Source organism: Meleagris gallopavo, chromosome Z (assembly GCF_905368555.1).
Source record: "Meleagris gallopavo chromosome Z, MGAL_WU_HG_1.1, whole genome shotgun sequence".
NCBI lineage: Eukaryota > Metazoa > Chordata > Aves > Galliformes > Phasianidae > Meleagris > Meleagris gallopavo.
In genome coordinates this window covers 47,457,404-47,481,167 of record NC_139435.1, presented here as the reverse complement: position 1 = coordinate 47,481,167, position 23,764 = coordinate 47,457,404, and the positions used below count along the sequence as shown (strand labels likewise).

General features: G+C 38.9%; 1 long non-coding RNA gene across 4 annotated transcripts in view; it reads left to right on the top strand.

Moving 5' to 3' along the window:
- Positions 1 to 23,764, top strand: part of LOC116217548 (uncharacterized) — a 135,373-nt gene that overhangs the window by 16,574 nt on the left and 95,035 nt on the right. The window contains exons 3-5 of one of the 4 annotated variants that reach the window (XR_014880483.1): positions 2,150 to 2,211; positions 13,535 to 13,643; positions 15,770 to 15,821. The exons of 1 other annotated variant lie outside the window; for it this stretch is intronic. This is a non-coding gene — a long non-coding RNA (uncharacterized LOC116217548). The remainder of the gene's footprint in view (positions 1 to 2,149; positions 2,212 to 13,534; positions 13,644 to 15,769; positions 15,822 to 23,764) is intronic. 2 more of the 4 variants (XR_014880484.1, XR_014880486.1) reach the window with 2 other exon arrangements.

Genomic DNA, 23,764 nt, shown 5'->3' with positions numbered 1-23,764 from the left:
ATGTTCCCTCATTGCTTTTCTGTCAGCACTCTCCTGGTGCTTTTCAGGATTATCTTCCATTCTCACTTTGGGAATATCTTTCTTTCTGAGTGCTGCATCCCACCTGTAGGGACTGAGTGCAGGTAAGATTCCTGAATTCCTTTGGGATGGCTTGATGTGAAATAACACTCATGGTCCAAACATAAACATCATCATTAATTGGAAATTTACATAGAACATCCTGTAGGCCTTGGCCGTCTCACTAGTATATCTAAGTTGTGCAGTTTTATGGGAAAGCAAGTTAAGCCTTGAGTTACTTAACTGTTGGGAAATCTTGCAATAACGAATTTAAGAGGAAAGAGTGAATACGGGAAAGGGGTGTAGGAGGGATGGAGAGAGATTGTCAGTCCTGGATCCAGCGTCTGACCTGCGAGTGGGGTGTCAGGCGTGGAGGGAAAGAGCCCCCCCTAGACTTGTACATGTCCTTACCTATAGGCCCCAGTGTAAAGCCTGAGCCAGGGTTATGACTGCATCACGTGCTGGCTGATAGGAATTTGACTTGATCTGCAGAGGGTTTGCCCAGGTGACCGAAAGCGTGCGTGACTCAGAGTCCCAGAAATCCTGTGCAGCTGTAAGCTATGCCGAGTGCCAGAAATGTGCAGCTGACGTACCAAAGGGTTGTGCCATTGAAGTACATCCAAACAACTGGCAGCTGGATTGGGCTACTAGGATTGAAGTTTCACAGGTAGGTCTGGACGGGCAACATAATGGTGAATCGTCTTTGACTTGGTGGGCACATGATACAGCTAGGAAGAGATAAAAATAGAGATGGACTCGGGACAACGAACATGGGTGGTATTGCATAGATTATCCATGTGTGTGTCGTGGTTCTATGACTTTTGTTATTGGTATTCCACATCATAACATCATGTATTGCACTGGGAGTTAGAGTTAATGCTGCTGTTCTGTGGATTGTTGATAGTTCTGTTTCCCTGTCTCAGAAGAGAAGAAGCGTATGACAGCTCCCAGATTTCACTGTTCCGTTTCTGTTTTGATTGAATCATGGAATCATAGAATAGCTCGGGTTGGCCTGACACTTGTCCCTGTTGAAACTTCTACAGTTAACCTTGGCCCATCAATCCCGTCTATCCAGGTTCCTCTGTAGTGCCTCCCTCCTCTCAGGCAGATCAACACTCCCTCCCAACTTGTTATCGTCTGCAGACTTACCGAGGGTGCACTCAATCCCCTCGTCAAGATAGTTTATAATAATGTTAAATAGAAGCGGTCCCAGTACCAAGCCCCGGGGGACACTGCTTGTGATCAACTGCCAACTGGATTTAACTCCACTGACCACAACTCTTTGGGCCCTGCCATCCAGCCAGTGTTTCAGCCAGCAGTGTGTATGCCCATCCAAAGTCTTGGCAGCCAGCTTCTCCACGAGAATGTTGTGGGGGGCAGTGTCAGAGGCTTTACTGAAGTCCAGCTATACCACATCGACAGCCTTACCTTCACCCGCTGAGCAGGTCACTTTGTCATAGAACGAAATCAGGTTTGTCAGACAGGATCTACCATTCATAAACCCATGCTGACTTGGCTTGATCCCCTGTTGACCTTTCATTGATCCATGATGGCTGCTGAGATTATCTGTTCCACGAGCTTCCTTGGCAGCAAGGCTGTAGCTATCAGGATCATTTTCTGGCCCTTTTTGAAGGTGGGCGTCACGTTTGCCAGTTTCCAGTCCACTGGGACAATCCTGATGAGCCAGGACTGTTGAACGATGATGGAGAGTGGCTTGGCAACCACATCCGCCAACTCCCTCAGCACTCCAGGATGCAGTCCATCTGGCCCCACGGACTTCTGATTGTCCAGTGTTTGGAGTAGGTCCAAAACCATCTGATCATGGATTATGCAGGGCCTATTTGGTTTCCCATGCCTTTCTACCAGCGTAAGGGGCTGTGTGCCCAAAGGGTAACTGGTCTTACTATTAAAGACTGTGGCAAAGAAGGCATTAAGTACCTCAGCTTTATCCTGATCCTTGGTCATTGTATTGCCCTCGGTGTCCAACAAGGGATGGAGATTCTCCCTAGCCCTTCTCTTGACTGTACGATTGCATGATTGTATGTAAGAGTAGAGTTATGGTTCTAGTTAGTGTCTCTGTTTCTTTTCCCAGTTTGGAGAAGTGAGTCAGCTCTCCCAATCAAGTCCGTGAACAAATGGATTGCGAATTTGGCTGTAAGTGGAAACTGAAGCCTGAGCATTCATGACTGTATGAAAATTCTAATGTCCGAGCATTAGGTACTGAGATTGTGTCCAGTATCTTGCATGAAGTCTGTGTAGAACTAGGAGTTCCAAAATCCGTATTCAGAACTTCACTTGAACAGATTTTCTAATTTTTAAAATCAACTAATTTTTGTTTCCAAGATTTAAAGGAAAATCCTCGGAAGTATCTGTAGGAATACACCCTAGAATTCAACTAATTTTCTGTCATCTTTAATCCTTTGTGGCTCTAAATTTTATCACATGCTTGACGTATTTGTCAAATATCATGACAAGTTTCTATTGCTTGAGAAGTTATCCTTTTTTAAGTCTCTTCTTTGTCTTATTCTGTGTCTTGAGATTTATGCAAAGCTTTTCTGAATGATTTGAAAGTTTCAGCAGCTTGTTGCTGGCGTCACACTCTCTCCTTTAAAACAGTTCATTATGTAAATGACATTTCAATATAAGGGAATTTAAATTAGAGTACACATAGGGGTAGTGGTGAAGATTTTTTGAACGCATGTACTCAGCTGCTTCATGAAATTTCATTTCACAGTTGGAAACTTGACTCCTGACTAGAGTTGAATGATACTTGCAATTTTACTTTGACTGCTCAAGTGTAAGAATGGCTAATTTTGCAGAAATACTGTGTGTTTAATCCAGATCAAGAGTGTCGTATTGCTGTAGAGCAGGTAGTTCTTGTCTACAAAAATAGCCAAACTTGAAATCTTGGAAACCTGAAGCAGAAAAATCTTATTTTCTTTCTCTGTTGATACTCAGATTGAATAAAATGTTATTTATTCTCTGTCTTGATCAGAATATAAAATGAATAACATTTTGTTCTTATCTAAAACTATATAATCCAAAGCAGATAGATAGTCCAATAAACTTACTTATTTCTTACTATTCTTGTAGCATTTAGCCTTGTTAATTGAGCTAAACAGGTTGTCTTACTGATTCCTCAGAATGGGGAACAGGAGACCTGAATTGTGAATTTTAGGAGTGAGAATTTTGCTGGTTTTTGCTTTGGGAAAGGCAATTATATTTCTCAGTAGATATCATTGAATCATGCACGGATGCTTAAAGCAGCATTTCTGTGTCAGAATTGAAAGACAGATTTGTCCACTTGTACTAAGTGGACAGTGGGCAAAGATATATATGTGAGCAGCTCAGTTTCCCTGCAGTTGCTATTTCCTTTTGTGTATAATGTCATCTGTCACCTTAAGTTCTCATGCCTACCTTCTTTGACACCAGAACCTCCTTCTTTTAAGTTATATGTGAAGTATAAAATACAGGAGCTTCTCATCCCTTGAGATTGAGTGTATGCCAAAAACTCTTCTTGCCTCTACACTGCATTTCCTCTCCTAGCTCCTGTGAAAATACTTGCAAGTCACATGATTAGAGTTAAAATGTATTCTGGTTTTCATCTTTTTCCCCAAATCCAGAGGCTGTTTTTAGTGCTGTTTTGATAGCCCCTTGGAGCTGTTTTATCTCAGTGTTTGTCAGTGCCCGTAAGCAGTGGTCCCATACCAGTAACTTAGTGACTCTTGCTATAGTACACATCAGAACATACTCAGCTGAAGAAACAAAGCAAAGGCTTAATCATAGAATAGGATGATAGAACCACTGAGGTTGGAAAAAACTTCCAAGATCATCTAGTCCAGCTGTCCACCTATCACCAGTATTTCCCTCTAAATCGTGTCTGTCAGTATAATATGTAAACATTTCTTGAGCACCTTCAGAATCGATGACTTCACCACCTCTCTGAGCAGCCTGTTCCAGTACCTGTCCATTCTTTTGGAGAACAAATATCTCCTAATGTCCAACCTGTATCCCCCCTGGTGCAACTTGAGGCCATTCTCTCTAGTCCTATCACTAGTTACATGGGAGAAGAGCCTACCTGCCCCTTACCACAATTTCCCTTCAGATAACTGTAGAGAATGATAAGGTCTCCTCTGCACCTTCTCTTCTCTAGACTAAACAATGCCAGTTCTGTCAGCCACTCCTCAAAGCTGGTTCTCCAGACCCCTCACCTGTTTTGTTGCTGAACACGTTTCAGAACTCTGATGTCTTTCTTGTTGTGAGGGGCCCAAAACTGAACACAGTATTTGAGGTACATCTTCACCAGTGTTGAGTACAGAGGGCTGAGATCACTTCTGTGTTCCTGCTAGCAACACTATTTCGGTACAAGCCAGGATGCCATTGGCCTTGTCTGCCTGGGCACACAGCTGGCTCATGTTCATCTGAGCACTGGCTAATGCCCCCAGGTCTTTTTCCTCTACACAGTCTTCCAGCTACTCTACCCAAGCATGTAGCATTGCCTTAGTTTGCATGGACAAAGGTAGGATCGTGCACTTGATCTTCTTGAACTTCATCCCAACCTCAGCCCAGCTGTCCAGCCTGTCCAGTTCATTCTGTAGGGCCTTCCTACCCCAAGGCAGATCAACGCTTTCTGCCAGCTTGATGTCATCTGCAAACTTACTGGGGGTGTGTTCAGTGCCCTCATCCAGGTCATCAGTAAAGATTTTAAACAGGACAGGCCCCATTACTGACCCCTGGGGAACACCACTTGTGACCAGTCACCAGCTGGATTTAACTCCATCACCACTTTCTGGGCCTGGCCGTCCAGCCAGTTCTTTATCCAGCAAAGGGTGTACACCATGGGCTGATAGCTTCTCCATGAGAATACTGTGGGAGCTACGTCAACAGCCTTTCCCTCATCCACCATCAATCATAGGAGACATGGTTAATCAAGAAGGACCATTCTTTCATGAACCCATGCTGACCCTGATCCTCCAGTTGTCCCGCACATGCCATGTGATCTCTCTCAAGATGATCTGCTCCATAAGCTTTCCAAGGCACTGTAAGATATTATTCTGCTAACATCAGTGTCTCAAAGCTTGCTGGGGACACAGATGGACTTATACAAGTCCAGACAAGTCCTGGGCAAAGGTGGTGAAATCCTTTGTCTGAAGGACATAGATGAACAAGTCCAGGCAAGTCCTGGGCAAAGGTGGTGAAATCCTTTGTCTGGAGAACTTTGATGGACAAGGCCAGGGACAAGGAGAGGAAGATAAGCTGCAGCTAAATAGCTGTGAAGCGGTCTTTTGTGTGGACTTATCTCAGGATGATGGCCATCTCGGGGGGGGGGGGATACCACATGACTCTTGCTCAAGTGCCCAGGGATGTCACGTAGGCAGGAGGAAAAGGAGGATAAAAGGAGGAACCGAAAACCATGAGGGAAGGTGTCTGCTATCAGATCTCTCACCACGGAATTCCTGCGTGCTGGCGGACTCCCCTGGGCCTGCTACCTGAGTCCTGCTGCTTCCTTCTGGATCGGCTCCGCGACTTCCTTCTGCCACCTGCTTGCTGCCCAAGGCGGACACGCTGCTTCTCTCTCCCCCCCTGCTGCTTCTACCTCGGACCATCGAAACGTAGTGCAACGGGATCGATGCTGGATCCTGGTGGTGACTATCCCCGCTTTACGCAATTCTTGCTTCTTTCCTCTCTTTTCTATCGCCCTCCTTCCCTTCCCCGTCTCCCTGATTAGGATTATAATAAACTGGTTGGACCAACATTTGAACCGTTGTTTCTTAATCTCACGCCGGGTATATAATATTAAAAGAACCTCATCTCCCTCCTATGAATCGGAGCGAGACAGGCACCAAGGTCAGGCTGACCAGTCTGCAGCTCCCCAGATCCTCCTTACTACTCTTCTTGTGGATGGAAGACACACTGGCAAGTCTCCAGTCATCTAGAACCTCTCTGGTTGGCCAGGAACACTGACAGTTGATCACCTCCGCTGGCTCCCTCAGCAGTCTCGGGTGAATCCCATCCGGTCTCATGGACTTGTGGCAGTCCAGGTGGAGCTGCATTCCAGTGGGGACTCTTCAATTTCAGTGTTTGCAGTAAGAGTGTCACAGAAAGGACACTCTTTATGTCTCTCAGGTTGGCCATTCTGCTGTGGCAGAAACTTTTACCTGTGTTGGTCTGAGTGATGGCTCCATCACTGTGGATCACAAGACTTAGTTTGACACCAGTATGTAGTAGATCTCATGATTTTTATTTCTTTAAAGGTTTACAGAAATACAAGACTGGAAAATTATTTTAAGAGGACGGATAAGAAAGAAAATGAATATTATCTTTTAGAATACTGTTAATAATTTTAATACAGTTCTATCACTGGTTGTCCCCTACTTTTCATAGATACATAGGCTAGCTGAAGTTGAAGTGTATTTCTGAAGACAATACATTCCAGTTCCACTTCTCTAGAGCAGGATGCTAAGGGGCATGCCTGTCTGAGTTTTGAGTATTTCAGTGGGTGGAGATATCACGGCCTCTCTGATTAGTCCTTTCCAATATTCAGTCTTCACAATAAAGAAGTATTTTCCTTACATTTAAGTGAAATGTTCTGCATTTTAGTCTGTGTCTGTTGTCTCTTGTTGGGTCACTGCATACCACAGAGTAGTCTTTGGCTTCTGTTTGCTCCAAGGAAGAACCTTTTGCTAGTAAACTTGTTTTCTAGAAGATGTACTTCTTTGCCAGTTTTTGTATGCATATATGTACGTATGCATACATACATGCAACATAACTAATGCTCTTTGCTATTGTTGGAAATATCCAAATAATTTTGTCAGGACGGTATCTCTGATAAAAGCAGATTTTATTCGCGATTGCAATGGCGGGCGTCCCGCAAGCAGGAGCGCCCCTATGGACACAACATGGCAGCCTTTATACCCTGTTTTCTCCCCCTTGCCTCCCCCCTCTCCCCTGTTTCCCCACTGGCTGGGTACTCCAGGTTCACAATCTTATCAGAGGATTTACATTTGTTATTTACTTGTTAATTTGTTTTGTTATCTGGTGCCAGTCAGTCGCCATTCTTTTGTTTCCAAGATGTCTCAGTGCTCTTTCTTGTATTGATATGGTGATTTGCTTCCAAGTCTTCGTTAAACAAGGATCACCGGGGCGGGGGATGATGCCAGGCCTTCCGATGTCTCTTCAGGCGCTTCCTCGGGCATGCCATGACTTGTTCTAGAGTTTGATCTGGTGCAGGATATTCTTGCAGTGTGTATGACAAAATATACATATATACACCTATATACACCTATATACAGAGCGTGCGTCCCTGGGAAGGGTTATCTAGACGATAAGTGATGTAAACTATCAGAGATCTTCCCCAAGTTAAGCAGAAAGACTCCCAGAAAGAACTATGACAGTGGAGATCATGAAATAAAAATATATATATTATCCAATTCTAATGCAGAAACAACATTTGATTCCCACACTATTAAAATTAAATAACCAAAGAACATTACATAGCTGCCCCTTTCTTAAATCAATTTCTCTTTAAAATTAACCTGATTAGTAAATATATTGTATGTATGTTTGAATATGTAAGAATCTATCTGTGTGGATAGGTAGACTGAAACACCAGGCAAAATAAGAAATATATTGTTTTCTGCGTAAAAGTATGACTTGCTGCTTGTCTAACTCCTAACAATTACTTTTTAATCTATAGAAGTACCATGTCAGTTAGAAGTTCTTGTGAAAAGTATAGATCCTGTAAGAAAATAACTCAAAACTGGAAAAGTTCCAGAGGCTTAAATTGCAGTATTCAGTTCTAGGTCAAGCGCATCTGACCCATGGACAATAGTTGCAGAGAGGTAGGAGGACAGAATCAGAGGTAACTCTGAAGGCAGAGCTGGAGGCAGATATGTCAGGTAAATGTATGTGGGGAACAGATGAGAAGAGATGAGGGATGTAAATTATAGTGGATTGAGTATTGCATATTTGTGATATCAGCAGCTTTAGCTTGAGTTTTGTGTTACCATTCAAGCTTGGATTCAACGAAGTTATTTGGTGCACAGATGAGTGATATTACTCAAATGTGTGCTGAATTGCTTTCCAAACTGTGAATGGCGTTTTGTAGGTGAGCCTATGTTTATGGGTGTATCTGAATTGCTTGCTGAATAAAAATAAGATTGTAGTAGTACATAGTTCTGTAAATTAGTCTCCAAAGGACATATGAATGTAATATGGAAAATACCTGTTAAAACCCCTGAAATGTAAAGTGACACTAAATAAACACTTCCAGTTTTGTGGTTTTTTTTCTTTAAAATTTTTATTGTGCTTTGGTGCTTATTTTTTGCCTCCCACTGAGAACAATACATTTGTTGAGAATGTAAAAACTTTTTTCACATGTGTTACTCTTCCAGTTAAGTATTTCATCAGCAAGCCAATGTCCTTCATGATGTAAGGAAGCGTACCTCAGTTGGTGATATATATGGTTAAGATAAAATATTTTTATGGTACTTCATACCTTTTAATTTTGACAATGTTGAAAGTTCTGTGTTACATTAATGCTGTGGATATCATCTCCATTATGTGTAAGAATGGTTTTAACATATGATAAGCTTATGGATAACCTTTTCTCCTGGAGATATCTATATGCATCAATATGAAAAAAAAAATTAAAATCCCTGATTATTCATCATTTCGGGCTATATGGATGCTTCTTTTTCAAAACAGATCAGTAATTTTTCAGTTGAAAAGGAATTATTATTTTTATTTCGATTTAAAAATTACAGTGAGTATGTAGGATTTTCTCCTTCTATAGATTTCTAAGAGTAAAGCAGGGATGAAATAACTATTTGCTCTTTTTGTCTTACTGTATTCTTTTAGCATTCTGTGCTTGCTCTTACGAATCTGCTTATATTGTTACACTTCTAGGAACATTCATGTGTGTTTTCTTCTTGGAATCTTAAGCTGATGTTCTTTTAATAGTAACCTTACCTTTATTTGTAGTCCCAGCTTTCTCATGTTTCATGGCTTTAGTTTATGAGCTTTCCCATAGCTTTTTCTGACAATTCATCAAAATTTTCAGCAGTTTAGCTGTGATTTTGCAACCATTCTCACAGAATTAAGCTTTGGATAATAGCCAGCAATCATCTGAAGGTTACTTGGAACTTAACTTCAAATTACATATGAAATATTTTGTTTACAAGTCCCATAGTGGCCTCAGACTTGAGAGGTCTTTCATTTTAAAGCATCTTCATTCTACTACTGGTGTGTAAAGTGTAAATATGGAACATGTTTTCACTTTATGCTGGAATTTATGGCTAGCAGAAAAACAGTTGAGCTGATTATACAAAGTCCAGATTTGGATTTCTCTTTAATCTATGATTTAGATTTGAAGGAGTCAGCTGACATTCAGACAGCAGCTGCTGTCTGTATGGATTTATGCTCTTTGACCTGCATAAAAATGAGCTTATTGGCTTTTGTGTGTGTATGTGTCTGTACTTACGTGATCTTTGGTGGTAGTCTTGCTAAATCTTAGACTAAGTGAACAATTTTAAATCTTTAGCTACCCCTGTTTAGAAATGGGCAACTCAGAATTTTTTTAATTATAAAAGCATAGAATTATCAGGAAGTTCTCAAGATGAAAAAGTATTTATTTCTTCTTAACCCTAATGAAAAACAATTCATAATGTGTTTGATTTCCTAAAAACTGCCTGTCTCACTCCAATTACTAGGAGGGAGAGAAAGTTCTTTTAATATTTATATACCTGATGGCGAGATTAAGACACAGCTGGTCATGTTAGCTGACCAGTTTATTACAAATCCTAGTAACTAAGGGAGGTGGGGAAGGGAAGGTAGACGATAGAAAAGATAAGAAATAGAAGCAAGGAGTCTTTGTAGGAAGCAAGAGAGAGATAGTCACCATCATGGGTCCAGTGTGGTTTGTAGTTCAGACATTGATCTTCAGTAGTGATGGGTCATCAAAGGTTCTTGTTTGGTTGATGACTACGACCTTTACAATGGCAGTACGAACTTATAAATAAGTCCAAAGTAGTTGAATCAGCTCTCTTTTGGAGTGACGACTTCTTGGGTTTTTTTTGGATCTCAGCAGGAACTCCTTTGTTCCTGTCTTCCTGGCCTTGCCAGAAGATAAGAGGCAGAAGGGAAGTGCCAACTTTTATCTTGCCTTCACAGATTACAATGGTATTATCCTCCCAGTCTCCCATGCCAAGCTGGAGCTGTCTGCATAGGCCAAATCTTCTGCCAGTAAACATTCACTTCTGAAGGCAAACAGCTCCAAAGAAATGCTTTTAAATGTAAAACTGTGCACAAAGTGATGCTGACTGCCACACAGCAACACTCACCTCTCATCTCCTAGATCTGTCAGGGTCCTATCACAAGAAATGCCTCAGAAAGCAATCTTTGAGCCAAAAAACAAAGAAGGGTTCAAACAGAGCCCTAAGAGTCTCTTTGGAGTGAAAAGAGAGAGTGTCACTTCTGACAGATTACAAGGTGAAAAAGTGAAATGCTTTGTTTGGACTTTATATTTCTAGGCAAAAAAAAACAAAAAACAAACAGAAAAATGCACCATAAATGAATGTTAGATGGCAGGAATATATTTAGTTAGGCTTAGTTTTCTTTTCATGGAATTGTAGAATGACCTAGCTTGGAGGAGACCTTGAAGCCCATCCACTTCCAAACTCTTGTCTTGGGCTGGTTGCTGCTTACCAGATCAGGCTGCCCAGAGCTCTGTCCAGTCTGACCTTGAACATCTCCAGTGATGGGTCATCACAGCTGCTGTGGGCAGACTTTGTCAGTGCCTCACCAACCTCTGGTTAAAGAATTTCCTCCTAACATCTAAAATGAATTTTCCTATCTTTTATTTAAAGCCATTCTCCCCTGTTTAATCACTATCAGCCCATGAAAACAGTTGGTCTCTCTCCCTTTCATAATCTCAAGCAGAAGGCTACTATGAAACCTTCCTGAAGTCTTCTCCTAAGTAAGCAAAGTAAACAAGCCCAGCTCCTTCAACATTTTCATAGTGTGGTAATGGAATGTTGTTTCTGCATTTGATATTAAAAAGTGCAGCTGGCTTGAAGAAGTAGAACATAATGCACTTGTATTCTGTAACTTATCCTTAGACATAGTTGATCTAAGAAGTAAAATATATATGTTAGTGGCATGTTTTAGAAACATTATTACTGAATTATGTGATGAGTTCTTTCTTGCAAAACTTGTTAAATGTTCCAAACAATGCGAGGTAGTGTTACGGATTAGAAAACATATTGTGGAGTTGTTCTGTTAGGATAAGAAACTGCCAGCAAAAGAAAAACAGAGTTAGCAAACATCAAAGCAAGTAGGGCCTCTACACAAGGCCGAAATGTCTCACTCCATGAGAAGGTTGGGATGTGACAGGCAGGTACCAAGATACTCCCCTGTCTTTCTCCCAGGTTTATCTTTGTGGAACAAAGGGCAAACAGATATCCGCAAAATAATGATCAACTGTGGAATAAGTTAATTAATTAACTACAGATTTACGCTTAGGCAGCAAAAATTTATGTTTGTCCAGTGTTTCCATGTTTAGTAAAGTGTCAAGAAGATTGTGAACCTAAAGTACTCAGCCAATGAGGAACTAGGGGAGAAAGAGATAAGCGTTGGGGAACAGGGAATAAAAGATGTAGCTCTGTTTTCTGGGTGCTCTCCTGCTTGCAGGAGGCCCACCATTGCAATTGTGAATAAAATCTGCTTTATCAGAGAAACTGTTCTAGAAAATTATTTGAGTATTTTCAACAATAGTAAGAGAGGTGATCCAGGCTTCTGTTCATACTCAATAGCCTCCTCTGGTCCCACCCCAACAGCACCACATCGTTTTTTGTATTGGGAGCCTCATGTCTAGATGCAGTACTACAGATTGGGGCTCATGAGGGTAGAGTAGAAAGGGACAATCACCTCCTTCCCCCTGCTAGCCACCCTTCTTTTGATGAAGCCCATTATTCTGCTGGCTTTCTAGGCTTCAGGCACATGAGTGCTGACTCATGTTAAGCTTTTCATCCACCAAAGCCCCTATGTCCTCTGCAGGGCTGTTCTCAATAAACACGTTGGATGGTCCCAAGATGGAGCCTTTGTCAAGAGTCCCACTCGTCAGTGGACTCCAGCTGGCAGTGTTCCATTGACCAAGCCCTCTGACTGTGATAATCTAACCAATTTCTTTCTCACTGATAGTCAAGTCTGGGTTTTAATTCAAAATAAGCTAATTAAAAGCTTGTGAAAAAAAGAAAAAAGCAAACGTTATTTAAGGCATGTCAGTGTCAAGCAAAAGAAAAAAAAAAAAAAAGACTTTCATCTGGACCAGGAGTCCCTACAGAGATGTGTGTAGGAACTCCTACCCCATAATTACTAACTTCTAAAAGAAGGACAGTGATTATCCTTGTATTTCTATGGATATAAGATTAAAATTGAGAAAATATCTAGCAAGCATGTAATTAATGTAAGAAAAAAATTACTCAGGGCCTCAATTCAATAGAAGAGTTATTTCGCAAAAGATAAAAAGACAGACCCCTAGTACAGAATAGGAAAAATAATATAAAACATTGACCTGTGACAATTCACATAATGTCTGTAAGTAGAGAGATTCTAGAGTTCGTAGAATGAAAAACCTTTCTTCTGCCCTACATTTTAATCTTAAACAGTTTTATCCAAGAAAGAAGGTAAAAGAGGCTGAACTGCATTAACCTTAGGAAATTACAGAAGGCTGCTCTGAAACTAATGCCTATTGTTTTATTATGCTGACTCGTGACGTCAGAGTCAGACGTTGGTATGGCAGTAGAGGTTGAACCTTCCTGACAGTATTCCATTCTATTTTGTTGCTTTGTGACAGATGGCAGCAGAGATGTGGTCTGACAAAACAGTGTCTGACATGGAAGTGTGGATGAAGCAAATGTGTATCACTGAATTCCTCCATGTGGAAAAAATGGCATGCATTGACATGCACTGATGCTTGCTGAACATTTATGGAGACCCGCCAATGGATGTGTCAGGGTGGTCCCTGACAGCCATGAAGATTTTTACAAGCTCAGTAGATAGCCTGTAGGTCATCGCTGCATAACTAATGGTGGTGGCTATATTGAGAAAGTATCTTGTAGCTGAGAGTTTGCTCTATCAACTAGTGTTATTGTGTTGTATCTGCTGCAGTTTCCATGGAAATAAATACATTACTTTTAGAGCGATCTTCATAAGTAGCTGATAAATGAGATAATCCGTTAATATTTATTTCATAGCTCCTATATGAGTGATATCAAATTGAAGAGAAATTTGAAAAAAAAAACCAAAAACCTCAGAACCTTCCAATAATTCAATTTTTTTATGTTAATGTTTGGTTTGGAGTTAAGATACCTGAAACAAAAGCAAAGTATATATGATATCTCTTAAAAACTAAAAATTAAAAACTAAAAAAAAAAAAAACACCAAAAACCCTAAAAAAATTTTTTTTTTTTTCTTCCAGGAATATAACGTTAGTAGCATGGTGGTTATTTGCTTTCTAAAGTGCTTACATCTTACCTTCCTGCCTCTAGAGAATGGTGCTGGAGTTCCGTTAATGCATCTCTTGGGAGGTAAATTTGAAACAGTATCCATACTAGAGACGAACAGTTGTCACTTGAGTTATCATTATTTCTCTGGTCCCATACATGACTATAGTGAGAGCCACAGGTTAATTTATTAGTTTAATGATTGTTACTTGCAGCATGTCAGATTTTTTTTTTTTTTTTTTTTTTTTTTCATAGACTGTACATTTATTTGGAAAACAAACAGAGGAGGTCAAGTCCATACATAGAGTTCTTATTTTCTGGTTACTTTCTCATAGAAAAGGAAAAATCCAGTGAATGAATTTGATTTTTATGAAGTAATATCTTTTAATATAAGAAGTAGCCGCTATATGGTCTCTTCTACAAAGAAACTTGCAAGATGATAAGCTGTCAGATTGCTACTATACTGAATTACTTAGGGGAGGAGCTTATAATGGATGCTAAGTGTGATGGGATATGTAATGTTCCAAGCAGCTCAGGCTCACGTATTCCAAATATGAACTGAGCCTCAGAAGCAGATGCATTAATACCGTGCTAAGCCAGAGCTGGTGCTGCTGTACAGAGAGAAATCTTTGATGCTTGTGACTGTCAGCTAAAGCAGGGAATACAAATAAGTTGTAAGGGAGGCAAAAGAGTGGGGGAGGGAAACAAATGAGGTGAGTGTTAAAAATTTAAATGATAGGAGTCTGCTAACTCACTTGGGCTGGAACAACTTAGGAGATGCTGACATGAAGGGGCACTAGAGGATATGTGATCATAATGAGAAAATGGGGGAGATTATGTCTCCAGCTGTTATAGCAGTAGCTAGAGAAAAAAATTTCTTTGAAGGACCTCTGAAGGTCACTAATTTATCAAGAGCTAACTATCTTGCAAGTAGTGTTAACATTTCTATTGTATATGCCAATGTTGAAAATGTCAATTACTACAATAAGCAGTGCCAATTTCTTGTACAAACTGATAAAATACTACAGTGAATATTTAGTGAATGCAATGATTTTATTCAGTTATCTAATGAAAAGAAATATTTCTGCTCAAGATTAGAAATAGGATTAGATGGCTTTCTTTTCTATATGGTGACAAAATAATAATACTAAGTGCTATAAGAAAGTCTTTCTTATGCAAAGCATAATTTGAATTGTGGTAGTTGTAGGTTTCCTTTAAATATTTTACTTCCTAATAAATACTCCAGCAGCAATGAAGACGAGTTTTAACAGTGTCTTTCTGGTACTGTTCATGCTAATTTATAAGATTTACCACAATTACTATTCCTGAAAGCTAAAAAAAATAGTGAGTTATTTCATGAATACATAAAACAAGGTCTTTGAAAAGATTTAACAGAACTCTTAAAATGAAATATTTGTCTCAGATATAATTTGAGCTGGCTACAAAATTGAAGTGCACTGTCATTCCTGACATTCATAAAAATAAATTATTATGTATTGTTTTCTTCTCCTTGTTTCTGAATACAGATCAGTTTGAAAGAAACTGTATGCTTTCATTCTCTTGTTTCTGTGGCATTAAGGGATTACTCTGTGCATGAAAAAGAGTACATCCGTATGAACAGTATGACATCTCTTGTGAATTTATGTATGCTAAAACAAAAAGATTAATCTTTTTAATAACTGGAACTGTATAGAAAAAGCATATTCACAAATCTCATTCCTATCTTAAGCTAATTAAGCTCAGCAACCATATGAGTGAGCTCTAATGCTGTTCCTACCTTTACTCTCTGCTGAAACAGGGTAGGTGGAAAAAAAAAAAAAAAAAGACAACAAAACCCAAGAAAAGTACCACCAGTTTTTGTTCAAAAGAGTTAAGTGCTGGGAAGCTGAATATGTATGCAGGTGCTCTCTTACGTGCGAAACAATATGCCTCAGGATGAGATGTGTTCTGCCATGTGGGTGGATGTCGGCTGTTAATTTTTTTATCACTCTTGACTATCCTTTTGTCATGGTTTTATGATTTTTGGTTATCAGTATTCCACATCATAACATCATGTAGTGCTCTGGAAGTTAAAGTGTTAATGCTTCAGTTCTGGGTACATGTCAAGAACTACATACCTCAGAAGATTGTTCACTATGTTGTTATCATTTCTGCTCAGGGGGAGCAGATATAAGGCCTTGGTAGGTCATCTGACCTTTCTTCTTCATCAGGCTCTACCTCCCTGCTGCTCAACCGGACTGCTCAGCTGACCTCAGTGTTATGGTGAGGCCTATCCACCTTTTGGACACTCTCTCATATTTGATTTATTAGCTTCAATTCTAATTATGTTGTACTATAGTGTGTTACCTTGCATTCCAATGCCACATTTAGTAAATTAGTTTGTTTCTTCTCAGATCGTTGCCACTGTTTCTAATTATTTTGGGATCCCCTGTTTCCCTTTTCCAAAGGTGCGGATTTGTGAAATCCCTCGCCCCGCTAGTCACAAAACTGGGATGGACCAGCCCGTAAACTGCTGACACTTGAGAAAGCAGCACTAAAACCAAAATTGAGTAGGATTTTGTATTCTAGTGTAAATATATCACGTGGAAGGTAGGCAGAATAATTTAATCCAAATAATTTTTTCCCTGACCACTGAGTTATTTTTGAAGTAAATTTGCTAAATTGTTTATTTTCTAGGACTATTTCTGAAAATAAGTGTTTTAAGAATTTCTCACTTTGTGAAAAATAGTTTAGAGGAAGGAAATGTATCTGTGTTCTTAAAGTCAATTTGAAGTAATGTGAGATTTTCTCCAGTAGTAAAATGATATGGATGTACATAAATTATGAAAATTTATTTAATTATAAAAGTATTCCAAAGCATTGCTTTAAAATTAAATGTGTGCTCCTTATATACTTTAATTGTTTTGTTTCTTAGATCTTCATGTGGTTTTCCATCTTTAGTTTAATATAAGATCAAAATATTGCAGACATATGTAGTAAAATTTTTGACCTTGAAGTGATAGGTGCTCTCAGTTTTAGTTCTTTGGTTGGTTGAGGATTAATGAAGGGTTAAGAACAAATTTCTATCAGACTAAAAGAAAGGCAGAATCTACCTTTAAGTATATAAAGGGGAGCTATGAGAAAGAAGAATCTTTAGTAGGGTCTGAGGAGGTAGGGCAAGGGGGAATGGTTCCGAACTGAAAAGGGGAGAGTTTAAGGTTGAATATAAGGAAAAAGTATTTTACAGTGAAGGTGATGAGGCTCTGAAACAGGTTGCCCAAAGATATAGTAGAATTCTTATCCCTGGAGATACTCAAGGCTAGGCTGGAGGGATCTCAGAGCGCCTGATCATGCTGTAGGGATCTCTATTCATTGCAGGGGAGCTGGACTAGATGACCTTTAATGGTCCCTTCCAATTCTGAGGATGCCATGATTCTATTCCATGAAATTTCTGAATTGGCTAAGAGAAGAATCTGCAGAAATAGAACTATCTGGAAAAAAAAAATCATGGTTTGAAATGTTCAGCTACAAAATAGTTAAACTTTCTTCTTCTAAAACATCTTTAACCTATTTTAATTGCTCCATGGATCCCAGCCTTTACATGTGAAGGAAGGATGAGGAGGTGGAGAACTGTTACTGTCATGGTGTGAGAATTATTAAAAATAAAACTATTGGAAGAGAGAAATGAGTGTTAAAGGTAACAGAGAAGGTATTATCTTTAAACATCCAAATTCTTCATAGCTTGATTTTTTTTTGTTTGTTTTGCATTTGCATTTCACAGTTCTCAACAGAATTAAGTGTGACTGAATTAATATTTGCAGCATGTTTTCTTTAGCCAGAGGATACTGAATTAACATCAAGGCCAAAGGAAAAAGATATCAAACAGTTATTCTTCTTATTTTATCCACCTAGATATAGCTTTAACAAAACCAGATTTCAGGGAAAGATATAAAGCATTTAAACATCTTGTAAATAATGTTACCAGCTGATTTTGTGTTAAACAAATTATGCTTTGCAATTTTGTAACTGCAGTGTGTTCTTTTCTGTAATTCATTTGAATGATGCTCCATTTTTTCTTTACACATTTTTAAAAGCTGTTATTTATGGTTTAAATATTTTCAACATCAGTGCTATGTTTAAGTCTTTATTTTTATAGGCAGCTTTAGTGTCATAGTATGACATTGATAATGTGCATTCCACTAGCTTTTTGCTTCTGGAAATGAAGTTTGAATGACTCAAAAAATAAACAAAAGAATAGAAAATGTGATCAGACACAGCATGAAAAAGTAAGAAGCTTCTTACTTGAAGAAGGCATGATGCATAAAAATGAGGAAATAATGAGAGAAGGATTCCTTGGGCTAAATTGAAGACATCAAAACCATTTGTATGTCAGTTTAATGGCCCCATGACACAACTATCTGTTCTTGAAGATGAGAGAAAAGTAACTGACTTGAGGGATTGTTCCAATATTTCATCACATTATTTTGGATCTTTTTTCTTGGTCAAGAGTATATGATACTAACATTTCTGGACATTCTCATTTGTTATATTAAGTGTAAAAAAAACTCTGCAATATATATTTTGCTTTGTGATAAGAGTAGGTTGCTTTTGGATTTTATTTAGTGTTTTAGTGAGAGAGACTCTGGAAGAAATTATTTTGTTAGCTACGCTTAGAAAAAAAAGAGGAGGAAAAGCAATAGATTTAGAAGTTAGTCTATGTATTATATCCTTCTCACACTCATCCAAAAAAAGCAAGGAATGCATGCATATTTTATGGAGTGTTGTGTTGCTGATAAATAATGTTTTCCTGAGAGTACTTCCAATGCATAAACATAGACATTGAGTCAGAAACAGTAACGCTTGTTACCAGTAGTGTTTCTCAGAAAGGGGAGATACTGCAAGGGGGGGCAATTACAATTACGCAGAGAAATCTCCTTCCCCAACTCATGACTGTGTTTTCTTTTTGAAAATTTATTCTTCGTCCATCTGTAAGGGTGACGGTCCATCCTTGTCTTAAATGTCATAATCCATTTTCCATCTTCTTCACCCACGTGCACAGAGCACCTACATACCTTTGTTTCACTATGCAGGTGTGCTTCTTTTGTTGCTGTTTATTTTGTTTCTCCTCCCTTTCTCCTTGAGATATACAAAAGAGTGGCATTGTTGTTAGACAAGGGAAGAGCAAGTGATATCATCTACCCTGATGTTCAGCATCTTTGATACAATCCTGCACAACAACTTTGTCTCTAAGTTGGAGAGATGCGGATAGGATGACAATTCGGTGGGTAAGGAATAGGCTGGATGGCTGCATCCAAGGAGTTGTGGTCATGGCTCAATGTCCAGGTGAAGACCTATAATGAGTGATGTCCCTCAGGGTTCGGGGCCAGACTGAATGGGGCCCTTGGCAACCTGGTCTAGTGGGAAGTGTCTTGGCCCTGGTAGGGATTTAGAATGAGATGATCTATAAGATCCTTTCCAACACTAGCAATTCTGTGATTCTATAGAGGCAGACATAATAGGACCAGAGTATGAGACTGATTTTATGTGGAGCTGCCACACTATCAAAGGTGAATGTGGGGCAGCAACAGCTTAAGGAAACTGAACATAACAAATTCCTGCTTTGCAGAGCAAGATGCCCGGATCACATGCAGGCAGCTTTTGCAGATCTCCAAGGAGACACTCAGCCTGTCTAGGCAGCCTGTGCTGGTGCTTCGTCACCTGCTCAGCACAGAAGTACTTCCTGAGAGTCAAAGGGAACTTTCTGTGTTCCAGTTTGTGCCCACAGCCTTTTGTCCTAGCACTGGGCACCACTGAGAAGAGCATGACTCTGTCCTCTAGGCACATTCTCTTCAGGGATTTATGGACATTGATGAGATCCCCCTAAGCATCTTCTCGAGACTGAGCAGTCACAGCTCTCAGCCTCTCCTCAATGGGAGTTGCTCCATCCAGTCTCATCATCATATTCATGGGGGTTTTATTAAATGCTTTCCAATACACCCACATCTCTCTTGCTCTGGAAATCTCAAAACAGAACACAGTACTCCAGTTATAGTACATTCCTGTGCAGATTGTTTTTCTGCAGCCTTTCTCTCATAATCCTCTGTTTTGTCACAGTTTTGGAATTTACAAGATTGCTAAGAAGAGATCCTGGGTGTTATCTAACTGCAGGCTTCCGCTTGTGACAAGTGTAGGAAGCTTAAGTTAGCTAAATTTTATATAAGAATGTGTATTGTTTTGCTTCTGGACAAGGAGATGCCTTAGCTGAGCTCTAAAACTCTTTCCATCTGTCTTCCATTATTTTGTGACTTATGGAATAATAACACATTTCTTTCTTCCTGCTGACTAAACATAAAGCTCATGTCCTTTTGAGTTTGCTGTGTTTACTAGAGCAACTACGTCTTTACTTGCTTGTCTGTGTTCCCTCCAGAGAAGTAATGGAGCTGACTACTGAGCACTACTCAACACTATTTATTTGACAGAAAAGCAAATAGAAGGAAAATACGAACAATTCGAACACTACTGGCTCACTGGAAGTACAGTTCGCTACTTAAAATCTTTACTCATGAAAACGATATTTCAATAGTTTGTTATTTTGCGTTTATGAAACATCTTCAGCTTTTCTTTAGTGAGCCCCAAGCAAATTGTCTTTGTGACACTGAGCATACTCATTTGATCTCAGATTGATCTATGACAACCTTGTGTAGCTGTTAAGATTTCCTCCTATTTGAAATCTGTATTTCTACATGCAGATAGATTTTTACAAGATCATGATGTTCAGTCATGTATTTTAAGTTGCCTTCATGTTCTTGTTTCTTAGGCTTACTGATCCAAAACAGCAATATATATAGTTTTGCAGTAGTGCAAGAAGTAAACTTCCAGGTTTACTTATTTGCTGTATGTTATCTATCAGTTACCTTTTGATGTTTCCAGGATCCCAAAGATGATTATGATGATTTATTTTGTTTTCACAATAGATAACTATCTGAATAACTATCTGAACATTCTATAATATCAAAAATACCTCAAATTTAAAGTTTTATGCTTCCAAGAGTTTGTATTTGTCCCAGTAATGTAAAAACTTTTCCAACCTTAAAAGTGTTTTGAGTAGAACATGAGTTAACTTTGGAAGTAAAATCAATATATTTTTTGAAAGTAAGTCACAGATGAGAGTTTAATTTTTTTTTTTTAAGAAAAGGAGTAACTATGGGTTTTGAGTGGATAATTTTTTTCTACTTCAAGCAGATCAACATATATAAATTGGAGAGGTTTTTATTTCGTACTGATCAATTTTTCTCATGTATTTCCTGTGCAATAAACCTGCCACAACACAATGGGCTATTTAAAAAAAAAAGTTATTAGTCATCACGGAACCAAATCACCAGCTTGGAATAATTGACGATTACTCTTCCTGTAGGGAAACTAGACCCAAATGATTAGGAAGTACTGCTTCCATAATTCTGAGAAGTGTTTCTAATTCCTAAACACTGTGTGTAGTACAATTAGTTCATTGTCAGAGCAAATGACCTTGTACCACTGGAAAAACAGATTTGTACTGAAAGATTACATTACAAGAACAGAATTATAACTGTCTTCGTGCAAAAAGAAAGGCTCTCCACAGATTGTATTGATGTCTGTCTTGATAATTCTGAGATTTGTAATAATAATTTGTTAATGGCAGACCATTGCAATAATCTGCTAAAATGAAAATCTGCTGATGTGTGATCTTAATGAAAACCAGCTCTGTGAAACTCTCTGCACAGTGACCTCTAGTTTCATTACCACTTTCATGTACAGTGGATTCAGTTCTTGCTTTGCACTAAGCGATCAGTGAAGAGATATTTATAATTCAGTCTACGCAAACTTTATTCATGCCATTGACTGAAGCCAGCTAAAATGGATATTTGTAGTAGGAGCAGCATCTCAATCCAAAGTTTGCCAAAACTTCTCCAAGAATTTGGAAGCATTTGGGCATTAGACCAATGACAGTTCCTCACTGACACTTCTCTGCCAGTTATACCACATATAAGTGGTTTAAAAATATCTTCTGCCTGCCTGTACTAACAGCATTGACTTAATTCATTTGTTGTTCTTACTCATTATGTCAAAAATATTAAATAGACCTTATAACTCCACTGATTTTAGCAGTGTCTCATCCAGTTTCTTTTTGCATTCGTATATATTTCTACTACCCGAAGTCTGAGATGATAGGTGTCTGGAATGATAGATAACCAGAAATTGCAGGAAAAGCCTTCTGCTCTTGCTTTGACTAATTCAGCTCTTTGTCATGTAGAGGTGGTCTGCTTGTATATGATCAATTATTTACAACTATTTGAAGAATACAGCATGTTATGTTCATAATTTGCAATAAGAGCTTCCTTTCAGCATGGAGAGATTTGCATGTAAGGCAATGAGAACTTGTATTTAATGGTAATTGTGAAGTAATTTGCTTGTACTAAAAATAGCTGTTACTTACTCTGTCCCTCTCAGGGTCCCTCTTCTGAGTCTCTTTCAAAACAGAAAATTATTCTGATCTGTGGTGTAATATTCAGTATCTCTGCCCATCATTGGGCACACCTCCTAACTTCAAGATCTGCTATTATGACTAGATATGGGATAGGCCCTCTAGGTGAAGGGAGCTGAAGAAGCCTACTTATGCATACATATCAAAACAATTAAAAAATCTAGCTTTTCTTGAGTCTTCTGTAATCCTCAGTCATGTGACTCCTGGCAAATGAGTATTTCTGTTATAAGTGTTTGCAGTTTCTTTCCAGCAAATGCCTCTTTACGCAGCATTAAATTTATTAGCAGGTGAGTAGCCATCATTATCACCAGTAGAAACACTAGTCTGTAGAAGTCATCAGTGGCTTTTTTTGTTGGGTAGTGAGATGCTTTCTGGGAGATTTTCAATTCTACTCATCACATTAAATAAATAGAGATAGGACAGAGGGGGAGATGCTTCAGGCTACACTCAGATCTGTGCAGGCTGCAACTCGTCCAGATGGAGAGGTTGCAGCATCCAACCTAATTTCAGCAGTTTATCTTTGCATTCCAGCTGGAGGTAACTAGTCCCTCGAAAGCAGTGCCATAACTTTGTGATTAGTATAAGCATTTTGTACACTAGCAGTTTTCTAATACAGATCAGCTAATAGAATTGCCTAGATGTACTAATAAATCAGTATGGGTGATAACCTTCATCAGAGATGCAGGGTAGCTAGACACTGAGTAGGAGCACTAGGTACTATACAGAATTACATGTTTTCCTGCTGCCTCAGGTATGGAACAGAACATAAGCAAGATGGAACTGAACTCTGACTGATGTTTTGCACTGATGTAATCCAAACATGTGATTTGTGTTTACCTTTGCATTGTCTTGGCAGAAGTGCTATAACAGAGTATCAGACAGGTATAAGCATATCATTTAATCCTATCCTTCCAGCCTTCAGCATCTGCTGACTTTTTGCTGAGTGAAAGAGAGAATGAAACCTTGTGTTTTATGTTTGAGAAGCCAAATTTACAGCTACTGACTTTTTTTCTTTCTCCTTACAGGCAGACTTGGGATAGCTGATCAGTTCACAAAATACTATCTTTGCTCTTTATGTGTGCCAGGAAGAATTTCCTGATGCAGTCATTAACAGTTCTTTGCATTTCATATAATTTCACTCATGAACAAGTGAAACCACTTGTTTTCCTGATTTCTCTTTAAGCTGTTCCTGATTTCATATTTCTTATTTTTGAGTACACAGAGGTAGCCATGCATGGTTGTGGTTTATTATCATTGTTATTATTAGTAGTAGTATTAGAATTTTTTTTCCTTAACAGATGGATTGTGAATTCTTAGTGTACTTGCAAAGCCACTCTAATGCTGGCTGTCAGGAAGATAAATCAAAAGACAACTCTTCATTTTGGGTGATCACTATGAGTTGATTTTCTAGTTGAAATTGCCCAGTGATTCTTCATGTTAGAGATTTTTATATAGGTATGTGATACTGTCAGTATTCTGCAGGAAGCACTTTTTAAGAGCTGCTCTTTACACGTGCTGCTTCCTGTCCAGTTTTTAGAGCGCATACAGTGTCACAAGTTGCGTTGCAATTTTTTAACTGGACAGTTAAAAAAACTGTGAACACTCTCTTGAGAAGTACTTCCCTCTTACCACAGAGGTACATCAGCTCTTGCTCTAAGTGCGGTAGATATTATCTGTAGATCACTATGTTGTAGTTTCAAAATTC